Source organism: Penaeus monodon, unplaced genomic scaffold (genome assembly GCF_015228065.2).
Source record: "Penaeus monodon isolate SGIC_2016 unplaced genomic scaffold, NSTDA_Pmon_1 PmonScaffold_2464, whole genome shotgun sequence".
Taxonomy (NCBI): Eukaryota; Metazoa; Arthropoda; class Malacostraca; order Decapoda; family Penaeidae; genus Penaeus; species Penaeus monodon.
Window position 1 is genome coordinate 15,992 of NW_023654853.1, and position 13,740 is coordinate 29,731.

The 13,740-nt window shown below is 33.1% G+C and overlaps 6 non-coding genes and 2 pseudogenes across 6 annotated transcripts; 5 read left to right on the forward strand and 3 right to left on the reverse strand.

The window, feature by feature from the left end:
- Positions 1–1,251: 1,251 nt before the first annotated feature.
- Positions 1,252–1,370, forward strand: LOC119570329. The gene has a single exon (XR_005228400.1). It is a non-coding gene; the product is annotated as a 5S ribosomal RNA (ribosomal RNA).
- Positions 1,371–2,650: 1,280 nt separating this feature from the next.
- On the forward strand, positions 2,651–2,769 carry LOC119570334. Its single transcript, XR_005228404.1, has one exon. It is a non-coding gene; the product is annotated as a 5S ribosomal RNA (ribosomal RNA).
- Positions 2,770–3,453: 684 nt separating this feature from the next.
- Positions 3,454–3,572, forward strand: LOC119570336 (annotated as a pseudogene).
- Positions 3,573–5,888: 2,316 nt separating this feature from the next.
- Positions 5,889–6,051, reverse strand: LOC119570338. The gene has a single exon (XR_005228405.1). It is a non-coding gene; the product is annotated as a U1 spliceosomal RNA (small nuclear RNA).
- Positions 6,052–8,330: 2,279 nt separating this feature from the next.
- Positions 8,331–8,534, reverse strand: LOC119570330. Its single transcript, XR_005228401.1, has one exon. It is a non-coding gene; the product is annotated as a small nucleolar RNA U3 (small nucleolar RNA).
- A 665-nt stretch (positions 8,535–9,199) lies between these two features.
- On the forward strand, positions 9,200–9,317 carry LOC119570332. The gene has a single exon (XR_005228403.1). It is a non-coding gene; the product is annotated as a U5 spliceosomal RNA (small nuclear RNA).
- Positions 9,318–11,311: 1,994 nt separating this feature from the next.
- Positions 11,312–11,421, reverse strand: LOC119570333 (annotated as a pseudogene).
- Positions 11,422–12,049: 628 nt separating this feature from the next.
- Positions 12,050–12,247, forward strand: LOC119570331. The gene has a single exon (XR_005228402.1). It is a non-coding gene; the product is annotated as a small nucleolar RNA U3 (small nucleolar RNA).
- Positions 12,248–13,740: the final 1,493 nt, after the last annotated feature.

Consider the following 13,740-nt stretch of genomic DNA (forward strand, 5'->3'; position numbering starts at 1 on the left):
CATCACCGATTCCTACATAATAAGCGATATAAAACAAATTTCTAATCAGTGTTGCCAACGTAGGTCCAGAATTTTCACTGTGACCTGAGTTTCTGTGTTTGTTAATAGAAATCCATAAATCTAGTATTTTTTACCTCAATTAATCTAGTATGTATTTTTTTTTACTAAGTATGTTGACCATCAACTCGTAACACAGACACGTCTATTAGCACGGTGCATTCGTTCAGTGCATCAGTCGCATCCTAGCTGTTTTTCTACTAGAGCCCTTTCGCATAGCCACTCTTAACTTGCTCACACACGAGGGAAAATAACTTCTGAGGATAAGGAACCCATTGTGGATGGAGAGTCGAGAATACTCCGCCACGAAAAAAAGGCTAAACCACTGTAAAAACAAATGTTCTTATTTGTATGATCTTAACTACATATAAGAGGGCCTAAATGACTTCTTTATGCGGTTAGTATTATCATTTTACCAAGAGACAGTGATATTACCATAATTGCTATATTTCATTTTGTCGAAATATTAATTCACTAATCATCGTTACTGCTCGGGTAATCATTATCAACAATGATACTACATTTTGTTCGAATTATGATCAATAATATTATTACCAGTATCTTTGATATGATGCTAATTATGATTTATATTTACATTTAAGTATCGTTATTACCATTATCATGACAACAACGACTATGTTAATGACAGTAATTATCATAATCTAATAACAATAACGATGATGAGAATAATATATTGAAAATGCTAGTAATAATCATAACGAAACAAATAAAAAAAAAGATAATAACAAGAACAATAGCGGCAAAAATGTTTTATGAAAGCACTCAAAATTTAAGATTCAATAATAATCGGTATTTTTGCTTATGGTTAGCTATATCGTTTATCTCTGTGCAAGAGATGCAGTAGAATGAGTACACATTAAAAATCATATAAAATATCATATTACTCAATTTCTTATCATTACTTCTACATCTTGTATTCTTTACAAAGTTGCACAGCCCAATAATTAGTAAAAGCTTACAGCAGGTGCAAAAAACTGGTGACAATAATTAGAATTGCCAATACTCCCGATAGTAGTCGATTGTGACTGATGTTTACATTATGGAAAAGATCTCAATGTTATGATTGGAATGTCATTGTCATGAAGTTTGATGCAAAACTAAAATATACATTATATTAGGATGTATAAAAATGACGAGCACGACAGAAAAGTGGCTAACGTTTATCAATACTTTGCCAACGATCATACCACGTTGAAAGCACCGCTTCTCGTCCGATCAGCGAAGTTAAGCAACGTTGGGTCTGGTCAGTACTTGGATGGGTGACCGCCTGGGAACACCAGATGCTGTTGGCATTTTATTACATATGTTAAGTATGTTTGGCACTACTCGGATGGGTGACCACTTGAAACACAAATGTTATCTTCATTTTACTATTTTTCAAGAACGCTCTTTAACTTCTTCATTTTCTTGTACTAGTATGTTATATGTCACCCCAAGCGGCGGTTTACAGAGGCCATCTTAGTTCTGATTAATTAACTCATGGTAGGGCGGGTCATTTATAGAAAACAGATTCTTATTTTTATCATGGTAGGACGGGTGAATTATATAAAATAGATTTATTTCTTTTTTCGGATGGGTGTAGAAAACAATACATCATATTTACGGGATAATCACTATGAGAAACACACAGTATAACGCTGTCTAATATCCGAGCAAGATAAAACAGATTTAGAAACTATATGAAAATATTCAAAAAAGAAAAAAAAGAAAAGAAAAGAAAAAAAAAAAAAAACATGCACAACAGGAAACTACATATTAAGATAAGTGAAACAGCTCGAAAACATGTCAACGACCTTGTAACGTAATAATTTACTCTTCATCCCTATCGGCAACTGGTTTAGCTATAATTATCATGATCATAGATATCTTAATTATTTGTATCATTAAGATATTTTTGGTCACAATGCTATTGTTTTTTCTAATTATTGGTTTACTAATTCTCATTAGTAGTAGGATTACAGTCATAACCAGTATTATCAACAACACTTTTATTATAACTTTTTAAAAATTATCATTAATATTGTCAGTACCATAACAATAATGCTTTTGAAAGCAAAAATTATCACATGTTTAAAGACTGATTAATGATAGTGATAATGACAAAATTACTAGGAAGAAGAATTATACAAATACAATTACAAATATTGATAATACCAACAAAAGAAGAGACACAGTAATAGCAAGAAGTTATATGAAAGCACTCAAGATTCAATAATAATCTGAATTTCTGTTTATTATTATCTATAATATTTAACTTTTCCTACTAACAGTAACGATGTGAGAGTTAGGGATGCGTGTGTACACAAATTTATTTATTCAATATATTATGTATTACTTGTGTACCCTGCATTCTTTACAGAATTGCACAAAAAAAAAGGAAGAAGCTTACTAAAGGTGCTTAAAAGTTGTGACAATTGAGTTCAAATTGCCTATACTCCAATAGTGGTGATTAATGCATTGATGACTAGAATGTCATTGTAATGATGTTTGATGCAAAAACAAAGGATACATTATATTAATATTCATTAGAAATGAGTATTGATTAAAGCTGGTTAATGTTAAAACACCACACGCCAACGATCATACCACGTTGAAAGCACCGCTTCTCGTCCGATCAGCGAAGTTAAGCAACGTTGGGTCTGGTCAGTACTTTGATGGGTGACCGCCTGGGAACACCAGATGCTGTTGGCACTTTATTATATAAACTAAATATGCTAAGCATTTCATTACTATTTTAGCAACTCTTCTTACATTTATATAAACAAATCAATTGAAATTATACTTCAGTCCATGGAAATAGAGTAAAAATCATCGCCGTCGGAGCGAAGAAAACGAATAGAACTCATAGATGTAACAAAAGCAAATGCAATTCTCCATTCTAAACATTTTATTAAGTTTCTGATACTAATATATATATATAATATATATATCACAATTAAATTTTAGCAATATATTTGGCATCAGGTTTGAAGATTTGGTTCTGTAGATCGTTTGATTTTCAGAAAACACATTTATTTCACTTTCGTTAGATGAATGTTGAAATCAATGTATTATATTTACTGGATAACAGTCACAAAGAGAAGCACACAGCACAACATTCTCGTATCTCCGCGCCAGACAAAGCAGATCTAGAAACTGCATATGATAATTTTCTAAACAAAAACTTACACAATAGGAAACTACATATTTAGGACCAGCGTGCACAAAGAAAGAGCTGACCTAGTTAGAATTGCCTGTACTCCGCCAGTGACGATTGTTACATTGATGGCTTGAACGTCATTGTAATGAAGTTTGATGCAAAAACAAAAGACGCATTGTTTTTATGAAAAGTCAATGAACACTGAAATAAAACTGGTTAATGTTAAATATATAATCGCCATCGATCATACCACGTTGAAAGCACCGCTTCTCGTCCGATCAGCGAAATTAAGCAACGTTGGATCTGGTCAGTACATGGATGGGTGACCGCCTGGGAACACCAGATGCTGTTGGTATTTTATTGTATATCAATTATTGTATATTATTTCAATACAATTTATAGCAACTCTTCTTATATTTGTATAGAGAAATCAATTGATATTTTACTTCAGTCAATAGCAAATAGTGAAAAGTTATCGAAAAGAGGGAGAAGGATAAACAGAAAATTGATAGTATGAATCATAGAGGTAACTAAAGTAAATGCAATTCTATTTTAATAAATTTCTCATAATAAAGACATTTTGTTTTAGAAAGACAAAAAAATGAAGCTGTAACAAGTATATTAGGTGTATTAGTAACAATTATATTAGTAATGATATATACAAAAGAACAATAAGAATATGATCGTAATAAAGATAGTCTAAAAAAAAGAGCTTTGGTTCGGTCTTCCAGGGCCGAAAAAAATTAAAAAATGACTGAGTCGTCTGCGTATAATCTTATGAAATGAAAACTGAAATGTATGTCCACTGCCATAAATATACAAACTGCTAATTCATTCGCCAACGATAGTACGCATTTGGTTGGAAATACCACACGCTTCATTTTCGGTAGAAAATCAATAAATTATATTCAAGGTTAACAAGCACAAACACAAGCATACAACACAACACTAGGGCCAGTCTCCGCGCTAGATAGATATAAAGAATTATATATGAAAATATTCCAAACAAAAATTGCACAACACGAAATTGCACAGTAAGGTAGTGACAGATAGAAAGCTCGAAAAATGTCTATATGGAGGAACAACAATCTTCCCTATTTCTAATTGGTTTTCTCATAATTATCATTATGGTTATCATTACCGTAATTACTGATGTCATTAAGCTGGCCATTATCACGATTATTAAGTATTTTCATGTTAATTTTAATCTAATTAATAATTTACTGATTAACGACATTTTTGGTAGGATTACAATTTCTAATTTTCTTAAAGAAATTATCATCCATAATATAACCAGTATCATTGACATGGTCAACAGACAGATAAAGCAAATGTAGATATTGTAAATGAAAATATTCTATGCAAAAACTTCCACAATAGGAAACTACATAATAAGAGAAGTGACAGATATAAAGCTAATAAACATGTCCACGACACTGAGGCACAATAATCTACGTCTTCCCCATCCGTGATTGGTTTTGTTATAGTTATCATTAAGATCATCGTTATCGTAATTACTGATATGATTAAGAAGGCCATGATAACCATTATTACATTTTGCTTCCCATGATCACTATCACTAGTTTTATCTATTTATTTATTTACTAATTATCATTACTAATGGTAGGATTACAATTATGATTATTATCAGTATTGCTTTATAACTTATCATCAATAATATTATCACCAGTATCTCCGATATCATTATGATTTACATTCATCATTTTAGTTAAGAGATGGGCAGTATCGTGATACATATATCGATCGATGCTTTTGTATTGGTACCTGTATCCCTTTAGCGATTCAATATCTGCATCGTTTTATCGGTATCGCTTGGGTGTTTTTCTCAAAATGTAACGAAAAAATGGTACATCGATACATTTACATGGCAATTTTTTAAAAGACCGATTCTTTGTATTATTATATATATATATATATATATATATATATATATATATATATATATATATACATATATACATATATATACATATATACATATATATATATATATGTATATATATATATACATATACAGCTTTGCATTGTTCACATCTATTTTGTCATGAAATGGCAATCAAAGGCATTGCCCTTCAAAATACCCATAATGTTGCCCCCAAAAAAACCTGCATATAGCTTGACAGATTACTAAAAATAATTTGTTAATGCTAGTATGAATACTACCATGATAATGAACTGAAATTTTCTGTATTTCAATATTTTAACTCGTTTACGAAATACATATATATATCCTCGAACAAGTTATATGTAAAATTTCCAATGGGCTGGTTGTACAAATTAACCAAATATATAGAAGTAAAGAGATGACTAGGTTAGCCTCGCCGACCCGTGAGTTCGCTCATGCGAAGCGAGTGACTGCCGTGCCAGGGCAGCGCGAACCACCGATGGCGCGGGGCCTCCCTTACCGACCTTTGTCCTCCTTTCCTCCTCCTGTAAGCTATGCCCCCAACTTTTACCCCGCATGTTAGGTTAACCCCCAACTCTTTTCTCTCTTACTAAATCATCTTTTCGATCCCACCCTTATCCTTCCCCTCTCCCATCTTGTTTCCTCCCCGTTAACGGGTCTTTTCTTTTAACTTTACTTACTTACTAACTAGACTAGGTGGACAAGTGGATCTAATACACTTTTCGGTAAAAATTAAAGGTTATAAGGGGGATAGCGCGAACGGAGTCCCCCGCTTACAAAAATTGCGCACTCGAGTTAACCACATTTGGGTTAATCGCAAGGGTCAGCGACACCGGAGTGCAATGATGAGCCTCGCCTTAGGAGAACCGCCTTCGTGATCACGGTATCTCCTGTGCCAGGTAAGTATGCTAAAACTACCCACCCGCCGACCCACCATCGCTCACACTCAGAACCTCACACCATCTACAATACTTTATACAGATAACAAATTTACCTTTGCTTTTCTAAAGAAACTCCAAGTGAATGACACAATTACATTTCAAAACTAAGTTTAGAAACAAAAACGTTCACATGCAAGGCATTATATGTGAAACTATCCTGTACATATCGTAAGGTGAATAAGAAGCTCCTCGCGCAATTAATTATATCATTCTATACGACATTTACCAAGTCCGTGTTTTTTTCAATGTTCGTACGCATACTGATGTGTGCGTACACACACACACATATACACATATATCCATAAATACCGATGGATATACATGTTCACATAAATGTAATATTCAGACGATTTAAATGTACACGCGGATATATGCTATTCAGATCTTAATTATATTTATACGTAACACTAATATCACTCTGGAAGGTATAGTCTAATTTAGACTATAACTTTAATTTTAGATATATTTACCAATTTTCTGAAATATGGGCAAGTGCTAGGGGCCTGCTTCAACTTAGCCGCGGATCAGCCCGGTATTCCAGTACCTGCGGGATTGGTCCACTCCCTCCAGGGAAAATATTCCAATTTATTAAATCAAATTATTAACATTTGCAGGATACCAACGTCCCCTCTGTAAATAGGAGTAGGTGACGCTTTACGGCATTCCTACACTGTTGTCGGAAATCGACAAAGTAATACAGTAATTCCAAAACTGATCCATTCCCTCCAACGGGGATTTGTATAAACTGTTTGGGTTTCCATTTATGTCTGTTGCGTTATTTCTGTCAAAAATGAATAGTGTCAAACTGGGTCCCTACTACATCCGGATTAATCTACTCATAATCAAAATATAAACTAATTCATCATATGAACTTAGTGCCACAGGTATATTATCTATAATATTACTATCATATCAAATTATGTGTCTGTAAATAAAAAATCTTTTTCTACTCTGTGCCACCTTGACTTCATCATCTACAGTGCATATCAAGTGCAAGATAGAAACACATTTTAAAACATTTTTATAAAGAAATGCAAATACAAGGGCTTGAACCACTCTGTCCACAGAACACCAGAACCATAATCTACAATAGCTTTCATAGAATGTACATTGGTAATTGTTTCATTCTCTTTGAAGAGGATATGAACTAATTGAAAAATTTATATGCTTTCTCAATATTTGACATTAGCTACTCTCTAAATAGCTGATATCAAAAAGGCTTCCACAAAAGAGTGACGCTTTCCAGATTTGCTTCCTCGTTGCCGATCGGTGAAATAATGCAATTCAATTTAGACAATATGTAAACATATTTTGGAGTAACCCACCCCCCCTAAAACACATGATATTAAACGGATTTCTGAGAACTGGAGATTTACTAGGGTCTTCCTTTACCTCCGCCATGGATCGGAGGTATTGCAGTACCTCAATGGTTGATCTACAGTACTGTCTCTAGGAGCATATTAACATGAAATTTATGAAAGAGTTGATATTGTAAAATCAAAAATGTTAGTATCACCTGAAATTTGGAGTGTGTGAAAGACCTTCCCACTCCGTGAGACATCTAAGCCTCCACAAACCTTCAAGTGCATAAGATGAAGTAATGTAGTAATGGATTTTTTAAACAGAAATAGAAATACCCTCCATTACGAAGACTCAAACACTGCGTATTACTCAGAGAACCAAACCACTAGATCACAAGATCCACTAAACAGAATAGTCAAGCTTGATATGCTATGATTGTCACATCATGTTCAACATTGAACATTTGACAAGTTTACGATTTTATATTACTTTGCCTGGATTGGCAGTTTATTAGTATTCCATACTTTTTTGTAATGTTCTATTAATCTGTTTACACATTATTATCGTCTACTTCCAGGACGCATGGTATATATATTCGTGTCCGTTGTTAAGCACGATTTCCGACTCATCCAGACTTTCCCGTTATTGCTGCTACCGAGTCACATATTTACATGAAGTAAAAGGGGTTACAGAACTCAAGGAGGTAATTAATAACTGCAATAGTAATACAACAATAACACTGGTAGTGACAATGGTAATACTGATAACAATGGCATCAAGAGTAGACAAAACATTTAACAGAAATTTGGCTTAAACACTCAAGTCAGTTCTTGGATTTTGAAATCCACGATGCAGAAAGCTTACACCTTTTTATAATAAGAGTTTTTCCTCCTTTTCAGGAGTTGTCAAAAGTTCAAGAACACTTCTTGTGGATTGATGTTCAACCACTCAGCTTGTGTGATCCTCCTCTCAACATCGGTAAACCGAGTCAGAACGGTCATCAAATCTCTCAAGCACAACACTTGAGAGCCGCTTCCCGCTCAGAGGATTACACTAACAGTCCTCATCGTGGTTGAACATATTCCGAGAATCTCGGCGAGAAACCCGGCAATCGCACTATAGAAGTGATCCTATAAAGTATGATCATACTTTCATAATCTACACTCATTCACACACTACATTTTACTGAGGTCTTTGTTCTAATACAACGGGCTTTTACGTTTCGTATGTTGATGTATATATGATGTAATATGTGGACGTAGTTTGCCCATTTAAAAATAATTACATAATCTACACCTATTTGATCAAATGGTATACAGTAAAGTATTGTGGGAAACTTAATGCATACACTATACATAGTTTAAAACAAGACATGCATATCAAATAACGTGGCACGGGGACTAAACTAAACTATATGAATACTGAATGCGTTATTCATATTGTCTATTCCACTGTATCTCCAATGAAATTCATTTGCACATTTCTAGGTACTACAAGATAATCTAATACGAGAATTAAAAGGGTCGTGTATCTTCAAAACCGTTATTTCGATGATTGATGATTTAAGGGGAAAAATATTCCTCGTCATAAGCGATCTTTCAATTTCTTTTGTTAAGTTCAGTTATGTTCAAACTACCTGGCTTATATATTTGGTTAACGTAAATATCATAACACATTTACTTTTATGCGTGCTAATCCTTATTAAGTAAAATAATAGCGTTTATTTCAAGATACGTCTTTCTTGCCCTTATACACATCGCTCTACGAATCCTCAGTCTACCTTTGTTGGTCAATTCGGTTACCATTTATTTGTAACTCTGGTTTCCCTTCAAAACGCATAAATCTTTCGCCTTTTACTAAAGATTTCCGTGGAGGGGAACAACTCAATGAGTCTTACTCAATTTTTTCTATAGCCCACTTCGGTGGGTTCAAACTCAACTTGAACATAAATATATAATGATTAAATAAAAAATATTCTTATAGTAAGGGGAATGTCTTGATATATATTCAATTATTTTTGGTTAATAGGATTTAACCCTTCCATCCTCGGCTAAAACATGAATTGCTTTTCCATTTATATAAGTTATACATCATTTCCCATCAAAAACGCCAACATTTGGTGTTCGACGCTAAATCACTTAACGTTACTATATTTTTACACAATTCTCATCTAAGCTTACACTTCATCCTAATTTTCATTTACTTGGTGGTGAAAAGGATTATCTTTATATAGAAATAAAATAAAGTGTAACATTAGCTATGGCTTCAAATTGATTATGTGTGCGAGTATGTGAGCGCGCGCGTGCGTGTGTATGTGTGCCTGTGCGTGTGCGTGTGTATGTGTACATACAATAACACGTTAGTGATCTACCTAATATATATACATTTCTGATCTACTCTGAGATAACTCCCACCATATATTATGTGTGTGTGAACATACACATTTCATTAATCAAATATATGATAATGATAGCATAATCCACCGCGAGAAAACCGTTCATCCGTAACGTTAAAAGCATAGGAAACGAATGACAACCAAAGTGTACTACACACATGTCCACCTTACTTATATAGCGGGAACTGCGTATGGGAAATCGTAATTTGTAATTAAAAATAACTGTTATTTTTGTGTTCAGAATATTTTTGATGAAATAAAATCCCTTAAGTGAAGAAAAACATGCACAATTAGATTAATATGCCAAATGTTGCTACTGAAGCTAGTCTCATAAAAGTAAACAACATTTAACTCAATGTCGCCAGGAAAATAGTGACCTATTTTATTATTATTATTATTATTATTATTATTATTATTATTATTATTATTATTATTATTATTGCTCTGTAAGTTTGCCACAAAAAAAAACAAAATAATTTCTTTTTTTACAAATTAACCCGAATTTTCATAGCAAAACAAAACCCTTCCCCCCAATTCAAAAGGGAAAAAAATTTTAAATAGGTACGGGGCCCAAAAGGGGTTTTACAAAAACCCCTTTTTTTGGCTAACCACTTACCCGGGAAAAAAATTTAATTAAAATTAAATAATAAAAATAAAATAAAATAAAATAACAAAAAATAAAATAGGTCACATTTTTCCCGGGCGACTTTTGAGTTAATGTTTTATTTTATGAGACAGCTTCAGTAGAACTTTTTGGCATTTAATCTAATTGGCAGTTTTTTTCACTTAAGGGTTTTTTTTCATAAAAAATATTCAAAACACAAAAATAACATTTATTTTTAATTACAAATTACGATTTCCCATCGCAGTTCCCGTATTAGTAAGGTGGACTTGTGTAGTACATTTTGGGTTTCATTCTTTTTCCATGTTTTAACGTTAGGGATGAAGGGTTTTTTCCCCGGTGGTTATGCTACATTATCATATTTTTGATTAATGAAATGGTATTTCACCCCACATAAATTGGTGGGAGTTATCTCAGAGTAGATCAGAAATGTAAAATATATAGTAAAACCAACGGTTTTTGTAAAAAAACCCCAACCCCCACACCGGCCCAAAAAAACCCCCCGGGGCACAGGCACACATCACACGCACGCGCGCCCCCTCACAACTCGCACACATAATCAATTGAAGCCATAGTAATTTTCATTTTATTTTTTTCTTATAAAGAAATCCTTTTCCCCCACCAAGTAAATGAAAATTAGGATGAGGAAAGCTTAGAGGAAATTGGAAAAAAATATAGTAACTTTAGTGTTTTAGCTTTCAAAACCCCCAAATGTTGGCTTTTTTTGATGGGAAATGTGTATAATTTTTAAAAAATGGAAAAAAAAATTTCATGTTTTAGCCGAGGAAAAGGGGTTTAAATCCAAAAAAAATTTAAAACCAAAAAAAAATTTGAATATATATCAAACATCCCCTTACTATAAAAATTTTTTTTATTAATCATTATATTTTTGTTAATTTGATTTTTAAACCCACCGAAGTGGGCTATAAAAAATTGGTAAGATCATTGAGTTGTTCCCCCACGGAAATCTTTAGTAAAAGGCGAAAGATTTAGCTTTTTTAAAGGGGAAACCAGATTTAAAATAAAGGGAAACCAAATTGACCAACAAAGGGGTAGATGAGGATTTTTAGGCGTGTGTATAAGGCAAGAAAGAGTTTTCTTGAAAAAACGCTTTTATTTTACTTAATAAGGATTAGCACGCATAAAAAAAAGGTTTTTTGATATTTCGTTAACCCAAAATAAAAACCAGTAGTTTGAACAAACTGAACTTAAAAAAAGAAATTGAAAGATCGTTATGACGAGGAATTTTTTTCCCCAAAATCTCAACATCGAAATAACGGTTTGAAGATCACACCCTTTTAATTTGTTTTAGATTATCTTGTAGTACCTAGAAATGTGCAAATAAAATTTCATTGGAGATACAGTGGAATAGACAAATGAATAACGTTCAGTTTTCATATAGTTTTTTTAGTCCCTGACTTTTTTGATTGCAGTTTTTGTTTTAAACTTGTATAGTGTATGCTTTAAGTTCCCACATACTTTAGTAACCATTTGATAAATAGGTGTAGATTATGTAATTTTTTAAATGGGCAAACTACGTCCACCCCTATTACACAAAAATACTCAACAACGAAACGTAAAAACCCGTTTTATTAGAACAAAAACCTCAGTAAAATGTAGTGGTAATGAATGTAGATTATGAAAAATGATCATACTTTTTAGGATACTTCTATATGCGATTGCCGGGTTTTTTTCGCCGAGATTCCGGAATATGTTCAACCCCGATGAGGACTGTTAGTGTAACCTCTGAGCGGGAAGCGGCTCTCAAGGTTGGCTTTAAGATTTGATGACCGTTTTGGGTCGGTTTTTCCGATGTTGAGAGGAGATCACACAAGTGAGTGGTTGAACATCAACCCCCCCAAAAAGTGTTCTTGAACTTTTTACAACTCCTGAAAAGGAGGAAAAAAAACTTATTATAAAAAGGTGTAAGCTTTCTGCATCGTGGATTTCAAAAACCAAGAACTGATATGTTTTAAACCAAATTCGTTAAATGTTTTGCTACTCTTTTCCATTGTTTTTCAGTATTCCATTGTCATACCAGTGTTTTTTGTTGTATTACTAGGGAGTTATTAATTACCCCTTGAGTTCTGTAACCCCCTTTTACTTCATGTAAATATGTGTCGGTAGCAGCATAAAGGGAAAATCTGGATGATCGGAAAAACGGCTTAAAACGGACACGAATAATATACCATGGTCCTGGAAGTAGACGATAAAATGTGTAAACAGATTAATAGAACATTAAAAATATTGAATACTAAAAACTGCCAAACCCGGCAAAAATAATATAAAACGTAAACTTGTCAAATGTTTAATGTTGAACATGATTGACAAATATGCATCAAGCTTGACTTCTGTTTTGTGGATCTTTTTGATCTAGTGGTTTGGTTCTCTGAGTAAACCAGGTTTGAGTCTTCTAATGGGGGTATTTCTATTCTTTTAAAAAAAACCCTTTTACATTTTTCTCTTATGCACTTGAAGGTTTTGGGGGCTTGATGTTTTCAGAGTGGGGAAAGGCTTTTACACACTCCAAATTTTAGGTGTACTAACATTTTTGATTTTTAAAAATAACTTTTCAAAATTTCATGTTAATATGTCCCCAGAGACAGTACTGTAGATAACCATTGAGGGACTGCAATACCCCGATCCAGGCGGAGGTAAAGGAAGACCCCAGTAATCTCCAGTTCTCAGAAATCCTTTAAATTTGTTTTAGGGGGGGGGGGGTTTTTCCAAAATGGTTACATATTTTTAAATTTAAATTGATTATTTCACGATCGGAACGAGGGAAAACAAATCTGGAAAGCGTCACTCTTTTGTGGAACCTTTTTGATATAGCTATTTAAAAGTAGCTAATTCAAAATTTTAGAAGCATATAAATTTTTTAAATTTGTTCATATCCTCTTCAAAGAGAAAGAAACAAACCAAGACATTCTATGAAAGCTATTGTAGATTAGGTTTGGTGTTTGGGGAAGAGTGGTTCAAGCCCTTTTTATTTGCATTTTTTATAAAAAATGTTTTAAAATGGTTTCTACTTTCACTTTATTGCACGTAATTTGGGGGTCAAGGTGGGACAGATAGAAAAAATTTTTTTTTTTACGACACATAATTATAGATAGTAATATTAAGATAATATACCCGTGGCACTAAGTTATATGAGAATTGTTTTTATTTTTATTTTGAGTAGATTTAAACCCGGGTTAGTAGGGACCCCGTTTGACACTATTATTTTTGACAGAAATTTAAAGCCAAAAGACTAAATGGAAACCCAAAAAAAGTTTATACAAATCCCGTTGGGGGGGAATAAACAGTTTTGGAATTACTGTATTACTTTTTCGATTT